Consider the following 13,807-nt stretch of genomic DNA (forward strand, 5'->3'; position numbering starts at 1 on the left):
CGCTACCAGTTTTACCATATTTCAGAGCTGCAACGTTACTGGAGTATCAAAAAGCACAAGGTGTGCGATACTCAGGGACATGGCCAAGGTAATGAAGGCTGAAAAACGACCACCTTTGAACAAGAAACATAAGATAAAACATCAAGAATGGGCCAAGAAATATCTTAAGAATGATTTTTCAAAGGTTTTATGGACTGATGAAATGAGAGTGACTCTTGATGGGCCAGAGGCTGGATCTGTAAAGGGCAGAGAGCTCCACTCCGACTTAGACGCCAGCAAGATGGAGGTGGGGTTCTGGTATGGGCTGGTATCATCAAAGATGAACTTGTGAACTTGTGGGACCTTTTCAGGTTGAGGATGGAGTGAAGCTCAACTCCCAGACCTACTGCCAGTTTCTGGAAGACAACTTCTTCAAGCAGTGGTACAGGAAAAAGTCAGTATCGTTAAAGAAAAACATGATTTTCATGCAAGACAATGCTCCATCACATGCAACCAACTACTCCACAGTGTGGCAGGCCAGTAAAGGTCTAAAAGAAGAAAAAATAATGACATGGCCCCCTTGTTCGCCTGATCTGAACCCCATAGAGAACCTGTGTTCCATCATAAAATGTGAGATCTACAGGGAGGGAAAACAGTACACCTCTCGGAACAGTGTCTGGGAGGCTGTAGTGGCTGCTGCAAGCAATGTTGATCGAAAACAGATCAAGCAACAGGCAGAATCTATGGATGGAAGGCTGTTGAGTGTCATCATAAAGAAAGGTGTCTATATTGATTACTAATTTTTTTGGTTTTTGTTTTTGCATGTCAGAAATGTTTATTTCTAAATTTTGTGCACTGATATTGGTTTACCTGGTGAAAATAAGCAAGTGAGATGGGATTATATTTGTTTTTTATTAAGTTGCCTAATAATTCGGCACAGTAATAGTTACCTGCACAAACAGATATCCTCCTAGGATAGCCAAATCAAAAAAAAACACCACTCCAACTTCCAAACATATTAAGCTTGGATATTTATGAGTCTTTTGGGTTGATTGAGAAACATAGTTGTTGATCAATAATAAAAATAATCCTCTAAAATACAACTTGCCTAATAATTCTGCACACAGTGTATTTATTTTTTATTTTATTCTTTTTTTAACAGGTTCTATGGTACCCGGGTCCGGAGGAGAGTCTCCTCTCCTCCACACCCGGGTACCATCCGCACATTGAAACATTTGGATTCCGCATGTACAGATCCAGTGATGCGGAATCCAATCATTCCAATGAAAGTCAATGGCGGCGAAAACACCGCGCTTCCGCAAAATATTTGGTAGTGCTGCGTTTTTTTCCGCAATGATAACCTGCAGCGGAAATTTCCACAGCATGTGCACAGCACATGTGGATTATCATTGGAGAACATGGCAAGCCTTCTACCATGCATTTTTTAAGTGTTTCTGCAGCGTTTCTGCTGCTGCGGAAAGGCTTAAAAAACGCATCGTGGGCATTTTTAATGTGGACTGGCTCCGTACCGTCCCTGGCTACATTCACCTGTCCACGTGTTTGTGGTTATGTGGTCCTTCCCAGTAAGTGCACTGGGGATGGCACAGGTAATGTTGTGGGGCCCGTGCTTGTGGAAGGCGGAGACGACACCAGGATGAAATAGTGGCGGCTGGGGACTGAGTATGGACACCAGGCCGCCGTCATGAGGTTGTGAGAAGCTTCCGCCTTCACGAGACTAAAAGGCCACATTTGAAGTGCAAGCAGCTGCCCAGAAATCTGGCAGTTTACTATTGCGGCCTCTGGGTGGGTGAGTGGTTGGCTGCATACTTGCACTTGCATTCCAAGTGACACAAAGATAAGGAGATAGATGATCCAATCATCATGAATAATTTGGTCATTATCTAGGAGACTAAGCACAATATTAACCCAGTGACATGCGTCAGTGAGATGTACCGTCCCTGGTCACATCCCGGTACTTACCTGCACGCAACCTCTGATCCTCACAAGATCTCCTTCTCTACTCCCCTCTTATCTCCTCTTCCCACAATCGCATGCAAGATTTCTCCCGTGCATTCCCCCTTCTCTGGAACTCTCTACCCCACCATTTCTGACTCTCGCCTACTGTTGAAACCTTTAACCCCTTTCTGTGATTTTCTGTTGCCCTGCTCAAAGCTGTCCGGTCGAGAGGCCCAAATTTATCGATGGAAAAGTGAACAGCTCTTGTGGTAAACCCTGGACTCTAATCTCTCCTTCAAACCACATATCCAAGCTCTTTCCACTTCCAAGCGGACCGAACGAGAGGCCAGAATCTATAAATGGAAAGATGAACAAAACAGCTCTTCGAAGTGTCCAAGTGTGGGATCAGTTGTCTCAGGGCACTCGGAATGGTGGGAGGAAGGAGGATCAGGGTGAGGAAGATACCGACTCCAAGTAAAAAAATCTCCCGGATCCGCACATTCCTCAACCACAAATCTACAAAAACACTAGTGCACGCGCTCATCATCTCCCTTCTCGATGACTGCAACCTCCTGCTCTGTGGCCTCTCTTCTAACACTCTCGAATTCCTCCAATCTATCCTAAACTCTGTTGCCCGACTTATCCACCTGTCCCCTCGCTGTTCCCTGGCTTCTCCTCTCTGTCAATCCCTTCACTGGCTCCCCATTGCCCAGAGACTCCAGTTCAAAACCCTAATCTTGGAATGTAAAGCTATCCACAACCTGTCTCCTCCATACATCTGTGACCTAGTCTCCCGGTACTTACCTGCACGCAACCTCTGATCCTCACAAGATCTCCTTCTCTAGTCCCCTCTTATCTCCTCTTCCCACAATCGCATGCAAGATTTCTCCCGTGCATTCCCCCTTCTCTGGAACTCTCTACCCCACCATTTCTGACTCTCGCCTACTGTTGAAACCTTTAACCCCTTTCCGACCTTGTCAGTAATAGTACGTAGCTGTGCCCTGGGCCTATAGGGCCACGTGTCAGACATGTACTCTGTTGTGCTGGTACATGAGCTGGTCTAAAAAATGTGTGGAAGGACTCACAGAAATTGCTTCTGTCACTTACACTGCTGCTGCTAATGTTTTTGCATTGACGAGTTCACGTTCCTGAGGTTGGAAGTCTGGAGCTGCAATGCACACTGTGTGCCTCACTGCTGTCTTTGGGAAAACCTCTTTTAAGGTTGTGTAAAAGCGTGTTTCGAAACTCTAGCATGCGTGGGCAAAATGTATGGTTTTAATGTGGATCTAACAGAGTGGCAACCTAGTAGTCAGCACTATTTTGAATCATAACTATACAGGGATCATGGTGCAGCAAGAAGGCACTCATATGTCGGGCTCTTCCATGAGATCCAAGCCCATGGTGTGTTGATGGCTGGGTAACACTGATGCTTGTTTCCTCTGTTCCCTCCGCCAACCACAAACAACAGAGAGGGAATGATTATCCTCTTCATCTCCTGACAGTTGCTCGCCCGTCACCTCTTCCTCCTCCATTTGTTCCTCGGCTCTTGCACTTTCACTAACAGTTTATCTGGTATCACCAGCCCCCCTCGATCACTGTAATCCACCCTCCCTTGGCACTCGCCTATGTGACAACAGTCTGGAATGTAGAGACATTGTTATCTCTTCTGCATCCTCCTCTGCCTCCTCTTCCTCTGGGACCACCACCTCCTCCCGCAGGCTATTCAAAGTCTGCTCCAGCATGGAATAGTGAGGCTAATGACGGCATCATCAGCACTAACCATCTTAATAGTCATTTCAAAACTGTGCAGAAGGGTGCAGAGGTCTTTAATCTGTACCTACTCTGCAAGTGTGATTTGCACCATGTCCGCACTGCGTTGGTCCAGGCTATACAACATGAGATACTGCATCAGGGCTCTTCACTGCTGCCACAGTCGCTGCAACATGTGCAAAGTGGAATTCCACCTTGTCGGCACATCGCATATCAACCGGTTAACTAACATGGACAAAGACCTCTGTATCAATGCAAGTCGATGACTTGAGGGGTACGAATGGAGGCAGCGAGCACACAGTTTCCATGCTTTCTGCAGCAGAGCAACCAGGCCGGGATAGTGGTGAAAAAATTTCTGTTCCACCAGGATGAGGACGTGAGCCATGCAAGGCACGTGTGTGAGCGTACCCCGATGTAGGGCTGCGACCTGATTCTCACTATTATTGCACATGGCCTTCCCTGGCTTCTGGTTCAGCGGAGACAGCCATTGTTCAAACTCAGCCTGGATAGCTGTCCACAACTCGTCAGCTGTATGACTGCGATATCCAAGGCATATTACATTTAAGACTGCCTGATTGTGTTGAGCCCTGACTGAGCAGTACGGAGGTGGTGGGAATTCGTTCAGCACTGTTGGAATGCATGTCTCATTAAGGCAGAGGTTGAGGGTGCAGGTGGAGGCCCTAGAGGAGGAGGAGGCAGAAGCAATGCTGTAAGTGTTAAATACAGAGGTTTGTTCCGCAAGCCTTGGGGATTCCAAGACTCGTGGAGAAGCCCCTTCTCTGCCTGACCCCACAGCCACCAGAGTCATCCAGTGCCCAGTCAGCGAGATGTAACACCCCTGGCCATGCTTACTTGTCCAGGTGTCTGTGGTGAAATGGACCCTGCAGACATATATTTTGTCAAGGAACAGGTGATGTTGTCTGCAACATGCTGGTGTAGCGCAGGCACAGCTTTTTTAGAGAAGTAATGGCGACTGGGCAACTGGTACTGGGGGACTGCGATGGCCATCGGCTTTTGGAAACCCCCTGTATGCACCAGGCAGAAAGGCAGCATTTCCGTGGCCAACAGATTCAAAATGGTGGAGTTCAAACTCTTGGCTTTGTCATGTGTAGGAGGAAACAATCTTTTGCATGACCACAACTGCGGGACCGAGGGCTGGCTGCAGTCCCGACAGAGGGCAGAGTAGGGTGAACACGAAAAACAGCTAGACCTTGAGTGAGATGTTACAGTGGATTGAGAAAAATGTGGTGTGCTCGTTGAAGCAAAAAGAGCAGGCATGTCCACTTCCATTACAGGTGACAGGTTCTCCGCCTGACTGGAGCTGGTAAATGAGTGGAGATTCTTAGATCTGAGACCTGCATGAGAAGACTTGGCACAGTGATGGAGGAGGAAGAAGCAGCAAATGAGGTTGATGGGGCGGCCAATGGTTGTTGAGGCCCGCTGGTCCACATTTTATCGCAGTGAGATTGCCAGATTAACTCATGTTGATTGTACATGTGACGGTTCATGCATGTAGAAGTCAAATTATTACAATTTTTCCCACTAATGAGTCTTTTTGCAAAGTTGGCAGATAAAGTGAATTGGCTCATCCCTTTTGGTGTAAAAAAAAAAGCCCATGCTAGGCAATCCTTTCTGCCCCTGCGATCTGAAGACCTGCGACTGTTGCTGGCCACAGCCACAGTTGTGTTTAAGGATGCAGTGCTCGTCATGGTTTCATCACGCCGTGTCTGTGCCATAGGCCGCAATGTAGCCTCCTTGTTTTCCTCCTCCTCCACCTCCTTAGATGAACTTCTCAGCTTTATGCCTCTGGGTTCACACCAAGTGGGATGTATAACCTCATCATCATCCTCTCTGCTCTCCCATTCCTCGCCCTGAGAGTCCCTCTCCTCTTCTTCTGCCCTAACAGCACAGTACATTCCATGTGAGCCTCAGGTATCTGAGTCTCATCAGGAACACCTTTCCCCCCTGGGTGTTAACATCTGGTGACAAGGGTCAGGATTCTGCAAGGATCCTACTTCGTCCTGCCCCAGATTCAATAGAAAAAAATGTAGGCATCGGTGCAGATGCTTTCCTCCTCTTGAGTCTGTGAATCTTTGGAGAAGACCTCTGATGCCCATGGCATAGAATGTGTGAACAGCTCTGCAGACTCACCCATCTATGGTTCCCTACAGTCAGTTGGGCAGTTGGAGAACTGTGACGCGGGGGGGGAAACAAGGGTAAATGGGGTGCCACATTTGATAACAGTACTGTGTGTGATGTTGAGGTGGAGGAAGAGGATGAGAGGCAACTTGATGCAGCGCTTGTCATCCACTGGAATGCATGCTCTTTCTGGCCCTGATGTACAAGGTGTACCGCTGTGCAGCTGTCAAAGAAAGGGAGTGGAGTAGCCCGTTAAGTAACAGAAATGATCAGTTGTGTTTGGATAGGACATGACAGTGTTGGTTCACTAGAGCTTTCACTAACATTATTACCTACCCCATGTATACCTTGTAAACCAAGCCTATTCCTCTGTCACGGGTATGTCAGGTGTGACAGACAGTCACTCTGGGGCCGGCTGTAGAAGGTCACTGCGCCTGGCATCGCAGACGCCTTCTTGATTCCCTCATCTCTGTAGTATAGTAATATTCTTCTTCTTTTAGGACCCAGCAGTGACTTCCACCTTTTGCTGCTGATTGACACACCCTTGTTGGGTAGTTAAATAGTTTCAGTTTCTCCAGAGAGTCGCCTGTGATAGTTCTATGTACCTCTGTGTAGGTTTGGAACTTTAGCAGATCTGCCTAGGGGTCTCCACTCCCACTTTCCCTAGTGTTTGGGCTTCCTAGCCCTCTTCACTTTGTGTTGCATTTAGTCTTTCCCTCACCTTGCGTGACATCACCCTTCCACCACGACTTCGCTTTTTCCCACACATGTTGCTCAAATAGTGTGGTTGTAGCATGCTATTAGCAACAAAAAATTAGATATTTACAGTGGATGAGGCCTGTATAAAGTAGAATATATGCTCCAAAAAATTTCAAGCTGAGATGTGGCCTGCTGTATCACATTAGTAACAGAAGAAATTATACTGACCTCATCTTCAGTAAAAAATCTAATTTCTTCTGTTACTAACGTGATGCAGCAGGCCACACCTCAGCTTGAAATTTTTGGAGCATATATTCTACTTTATACAGGCCTCATCCACAGAAAAATAAATTAATTTCTTCTGTTACTAACAGGAGGGAAAAGTTTCGGAAGATGGAGAGGGAGTACCTTGCCGATCGTACCAACGTCCTCCATGATTCCTCTGTGCCTTATAATTATTGGGTATCCAAGCTGGAAATGTTGCATGAACTGGCTCTCAACGCCTTGGCGGTCCTGGCCTGCCCTGCTGCTAGAGTTTTTTCAAAGCAGGTTTTTAGTGCTGCTAGTGGAATTATAACCGATAGGCGTATCCGTCTGTCAACTTAAAATGCTGACAGGCTGACTATGCACCTCTGTCTTCACACCCAGACATGGGTATATGCTTCCTGATTTTGTCTACCTGCTCCGGTCCTCCTCCTTCTCCTCATCCTCTATATCCTCCTCCATATCATCACCATATCTACCATATCACCATATCTCTTGCAAGGGACATTGGAGTTCCTCCAAATTTTTGGCAGCCGTTGCATTCACTGCATAGGCAAACAGTATGGGAGACCCACTTTCTAATAATGGGAACATTTTTTTCAGGAGACCCTCCAACCTCTACGTCTCTTGCAAGGGGCATTGGAGTGCCTCCAATTTTTTGGCGACCATTGCATTCACTGCATATGCAAATAGTATGTGAGACCCACTTCCCAATAATGAGAAAATTGTTTTCAGGAGGCCCTCCGACCTCTACATCTCTTTCAAGTGACATTGGAGTTCCTCCACATTTTTGGCAGCCGTTGCATTCACTCCATAGGCAAACAGTGTGGGAGACCAACTCTTTTTTAATGGGAACACGTCGTACTCATTACTTTAGCCCAGCTCCATGTGTCTTTAAATTGTTAGTAGGGTTTTTCCTAAATTTTGGCAGCAATTGGACTCATTGCATACCCTATAACTGAATAGCAGACCCTCTCCTTTCTAATGGGAACATGTCATTACTGTGGCCCAGCTCTATGTGTCTTTAAATTGCTAGTGGGGTTTTTCCTACATTTTGGCACCCTTTCGACTCACTGTATACCCTATAACTGTATAGCAGACCCTCTCTTTTCTAATGGGAACATGTCATTACTGTGGCCCAGCTTTAAGTGTGTTTAAATTATTAGTGGGGTTTTTCCTAAATTTTCATAGCCATTGAACTCACTGCTTACCCTATAACTGGATAGCAGACCCTCTCCTTTCTAATGGGAACATGTCGTACTTGTTACTGTGGCCCAGCTCTATCTGTCTTTAAATTGTTAGTGGGGTTTTTCCTAAATTTTGGCACCCTTTGGACTCACTGTTTACCCTATAACTGTATAGCAGACCCTCTCCTTTCTAATGGGAACATGTCATACTTGTTACTGTGGCCCAGCTCTATGCGTCTTTAAATTGTTAGTGGGGTTTTTCCCAAATTTTGACAGCCCTTGCAGTCACAGCATGCTCTTTACCACTATAGGAGACCAGCTCCTTTATAATGGGAACATTTTTTTACTGAGACCCTCCTCTATGTCTCTTCAAAGGGGTATTGGGGTGAGTCCAAATTTTTGGCAGCCCTTGCAGTCAAGGCATACGCAATAACAGTATAGGAGATCCACTCATTAACAATGGGAACAACAAACCATAGCCGACTGCTGGCCCTTTAAGAATAGTAAGGCTGTAAAAATAGTGTTTGTGACTTTCAGAATCCCTCCTTCATAAATGAAACAGGATGTGTCTGATGATGTTTCACACACCACATGGCCAGACAAGGTTGTAAAATGTTAAAATGACATTTCCCGGTGAATGCATTTGTCATAGTTACATAGTTACATAGTTACATAGCTAGTAAAGCCGAATAAAGACTTGCGTCCATCAAGTTCGACCTGTTAGTTCTGTAATTTCTAAAGTTGATCCAGAGGAGGGCAAAAACCCCAAATGATTTAGCCAATGTTCACCTGAGGAAAAATTCCCTCCCGACTCTGAAACCAGCAGTCAGAATAAATCCCTGTATCAACTAGAGATGAGCGTTGTTCTACTCGAACTGTTCGCCAATCTCAAATTCGAGCTGTTTTGGGCGGTGTTCGAGCCGTTCGGCGAACACGAACAATTTGAGAAAAATTCGGCTGTTCGAGGTTATGTTCGATAACTGTTCGTGCACCAAAATCATAACTGGATTTTTTCTCAGTAATGATGAAAATTAATGTTAATACGCAGTTTGAGTGTACAGCGGGGTGGGGGGAGGGGCAGGGGATGGATCTCTGCAGGAACAATGAAGATCTCCATTTTTTTTTCTCTTTCCCGCATTTGCAGTGGGGAGGTGCAATCTGTCAGCCTATCAGCAGCGCACACACGGAGCGAAGTGCTTTTTTTCACACAAGCAAGGGCATGTGTCATTGGCAGTGTATGTCACATGTCCTTGCCCTATAAGACCAAGCAATTTTCCCCGTCGCCACCATTTTCTCACTGCTGCAGCTGCATGTTAGACGGCACCGCTGTTGCTGTGTGCGCTATACCTTGTTAATTTCAAGCCAATTTTCGCACAAATATACAGATAGCTTGGGAGTAGGGAATAGTTGTGATTGCAGTCCTTTTAAGGACTAGGTTACAGCATTTCCTACGACTTTTATCAGGGAGGTCTGTGCTCTTAAATAGATAGGTTGTGGGAGTAAAGACTAATTGTAATTGGAGTCCTTTTCAGGACTAGGTTACATGAGTTCCTATCAGTTTTTGCCAGGCAGGTCTGTGCCAGTGCTGTGCAAGTTTTTTTCACAGCATTTGGCTGAATCTAGCAAAGCTAATCCTTTTTGGCCTATTGCAGAGTGTGTTAGTCAGTGGAGTAGCCTATCTGTGTTGCAAGATATAACACCTGTGTATAGAATACCAATTTTTTTACTGCACCTAGTGAAGTAAAATCTTTTGGGCATAGCATCATTCTATTAGTCCATCTATACTGACCTCCATCAGGTTGCAAACTGAATATAATTTTTTTCTGCATCTAGCTCTGAAAAAATATTTGGGCTTCTAGCAGTGTGTGGGACTTGGTCTATTAGTCCATCTATACTGACCTCCATCAGGTTGCAAATTAAAAATAATTTTTTTCTTCATTTAGCTCTGAAAAAATATTTGGGCTTCTAGCAGTGTGTGGGACTTGTTCTATTAGTCCTTCTATACTGACCTCCAGCAGGTTGCAAATTGAATATAATTTTTTTCTGCATCTAGCTCTGAAAAAATAGTTGGGCTTCTAGCGGTGTGTGGGACTTGGTCTATTAGTCCATCTATACTGACCTCCATCAGGTTGCAAATTAAAAATAATTTTTTTCTGCATCTAGCTCTGAAAAAATATTTGGGCTTCTAGCAGTGTGTGGGACTTGGTCTATTAGTCGATCTATACTGACCTCCATCAGGTTGCAAATTAAAAATAATTTTTTTCTGCATCTAGCTCTGAAAAAATATTTGGGCTTCTAGCAGTGTGTGGGACTTGGTCTATTAGTCCATCTATACTGACCTCCATCAGGTTGCAAATTAAAAATAATTTTTTTCTGCATCTAGCTCTGAAAAAATATTTGGGCTTCTAGCAGTGTGTGGGACTTGGTCTATTAGTCCATCTATACTGACCTCCATCAGGTTGCAAATTAAAAATAATTTTTTTCTTCATTTAGCTCTGAAAAAATATTTGGGCTTCTAGCAGTGTGTGGGACTTGTTCTATTAGTCCTTCTATACTGACCTCCAGCAGGTTGCAAATTGAATATAATTTTTTTCTGCATCTAGCTCTGAAAAAATAGTTGGGCTTCTAGCGGTGTGTGGGACTTGGTCTATTAGTCCATCTATACTGACCTCCATCAGGTTGCAAATTAAAAATAATTTTTTTCTGCATCTAGCTCTGAAAAAATATTTGGGCTTCTAGCAGTGTGTGGGACTTGGTCTATTAGTCCATCTATACTGACCTCCATCAGGTTGCAAATTAAAAATAATTTTTTTCTGCATCTAGCTCTGAAAAAATATTTGGGCTTCTAGCGGTGTGTGGGACTTGGTCTATTAGTCCATCTATACTGACCTCCATCAGGTTGCAAATTAAAAATATTTTTTTTCTGCATCTAGCTCTGAAAAAATATTTGGGCTTCTAGCAGTGTGTGGGACTTGGTCTATTAGTCCATCTATACTGACCTCCATCAGGTTGCAAATTAAAAATAATTTTTTTCTGCATCTAGCTCTGAAAAAATATTTGGGCTTCTAGCGGTGTGTGGGACTTGGTCTATTAGTCCATCTATACTGACCTCCATCAGGTTGCAAATTAAAAATAATTTTTTTCTGCATCTAGCTCTGAAAAAATATTTGGGCTTCTAGCAGTGTGTGGGACTTGGTCTATTAGTCCATCTATACTGACCTCCATCAGGTTGCAAATTAAAAATAATTTTTTTCTTCATTTAGCTCTGAAAAAATATTTGGGCTTCTAGCAGTGTGTGGGACTTGTTCTATTAGTCCTTCTATACTGACCTCCAGCAGGTTGCAAATTGAATATAATTTTTTTCTGCATCTAGCTCTGAAAAAATAGTTGGGCTTCTAGCGGTGTGTGGGACTTGGTCTGTTAGTCCATCTATACTGACCTCCATCAGTTTGCAAATTAAAAATAATTTTTTTCTGCATCTAGCTCTGAAAAAATATTTGGGCTTCTAGCAGTGTGTGGGACTTGGTCTATTAGTTCATCTATACTGACCTCCATCAGGTTGCAAATTAAAAATAATTTTTATCTGCATCTACAGTACCTCTGAAAAAATATTTGGGCTTCTAGCAGTGTATGGGACTATTTGTATTAGTCCATCTATACTGACCTCCATCAGGTTGCAAATTCAAAATAATTTTTTTCTGCATCTAACCCAGCCAATATTTTTGGCCTAATACCACAGTTTGGCCACTCAGCTCTGCTCGGTTACCATCCATTGTTTTTTTGTGCAAACAACTCCAGAGTTGTGAATTAGTTAACCACCAAAATGAGTGGAAAAAAGCCTGCTGCTGGTGGAAAGGGGAATAGGCGTGTTGGGAAGGGGAAAAAAGGTTGTGTCCGTGGGGTAGGTGTTAAAGCAACAGTAACATCTGCAGAAGAAAGACCATCTTCCAGCCAAACTAAAATGTCTACTTCTTTTAGCGGACAATGTGATAAGATCCCTTTCTTACGGCCACGCCAATCGCTACAAATTCCAGATGAGGCACAAAAACAGCAGGTGCTTCAACGGATATCAAGTGCTCCTTTAAGTGGGCTTTCCTCCACATCAACTTCAACATCACAAATACTCCAGTCCTCAAAGGTGTCACCCAAATCGCACTTGCTTCCTCACAGCTCCCAAATCTCCAGCTGCCCGTCTCAGTATGAGGTAGAACAGATGGTTGAGTCTGCAGAGCTGTTTACTCATACTATAGCCTGGGAATCAGAGGTCGACTCCAGCGCTTCTGTGAATCCAGACGAGGAAATTATCTGCACTGATGCCCAGAATCTTTATGAGTCGGATCCAGGACCAGACGCAGAAGGTTCTGACCATAATGTAGACCCTCATTCCCAAACTGTAACTCCTGTTGGTGGAGACAATGAGGAAGACGATGATAAGACTCAAATACCTGATTGGAGCGACAACTTTAGTTTTTTGTCAGGGCAGGAACAGGTTGGCTCTGAGGACGACGGGTGTGATAACGCACAGGGTGATGATGATGAGGTCGGAGATCCCACTTACTTTCAACCCACAGTCAGCCAAGAGATGAGGTCAGCAGAGGAGGTGGAGGAAGATGCTAGTGACGACGAGGTCAGGTTGCGCCTTCCTGGACAGAGACGTAGTACTGGAAGCACGTCAACAACTGCATCCTCAAACACAACTCTGCCTCTCACCACAAGTCGTGGTGGCTCTTCAGGTCGCATGGGTGCTAAGCCTTGCATAGCCTGGGCATTTTTTCAGATCGATAAAGATGACCCAACTCGTGTTATCTGTAACATTTGTCAGCAAAAGCTAAGTAGAGGCCAAAAAATACATAGTTTGAGTACTTCATGCATGAACCGGCACATGGACATGAAGCATAAGTTGCAGTGGGAAGCTCAGTGTGCTACAATGCGGCCTAGCCGGCCGGGCCAATCACCGTCTGCCATATCTTGTGCATCCGCGGCCTCTTCATCCTCTGTGACTGGGGGGACAGCAGTCACACCTGTTTTGGGGCGCAGACCTGCCACCTCTTTACCCGCAACAGCCAGCGTGATTGGCAGGTCATCATTTTCTTTGGAGGTGGTAACACCAGCTGGTGTTGAGCGCTGTCCGACATCGATAGCACCACCTTTGGATCAAGGCAACCTAACATGTCCGCCTGCATCTTCCTCACAGACCGGCAGTTTGCCGGGGACACCCTTATCAACCCCGTCTAAGCACAATAGCCAGCCCTCGGTCCCTCAGATGTGGACAAGTAAAAGACCATTTCCTCCTAGCCATGAGAAAGCTAAGAGGTTGAATTTCACCATCTGCAAGCTCTTGGCTACAGAAATGCTGCCTTTCCGCCTGGTGGACACAGAGGATTTTCGAGACCTTATGTCCGTCGCAGTGCCCCAGTACCAGATGCCCAGTCGGCACTACTTCTCAAAGAAAGGTGTGCCTGCGCTCCACCAGCATGTCGCACACAACATCACTGCTTCTTTGAGAAACTCTGTGTGTGACAGGGTGCATTTCACCACAGACACTTGGACGAGTAGGCATGGACAGGGGTGTTACATGTCGCTGACTGGGCACTGGGTAACTATGGTGACAGCAGGACAAGGGGCTGCTGTCCAAGTCTTGCCGTCCCCACGAGTTGTGCGTCAATCCTCTTTATGTCAAAGTTCCTCCACTGCTTCTGCCTCCTCAACCTCCTCTCGGTCTTCCACCTGCACCCAAAGCCTGTCTGGTCATGCCACAAGCTTTCTAACTGCGCAGAAGGGATCCTGCACACCTCCTTACTATGCTGGCAGTA

This window comes from Phyllobates terribilis, unplaced genomic scaffold (genome assembly GCF_046119375.1).
Source record: "Phyllobates terribilis strain yellow unplaced genomic scaffold, ASM4611937v1 Scaffold_11__3_contigs__length_659146591, whole genome shotgun sequence".
NCBI classification, from domain to species: Eukaryota; Metazoa; Chordata; class Amphibia; order Anura; family Dendrobatidae; genus Phyllobates; species Phyllobates terribilis.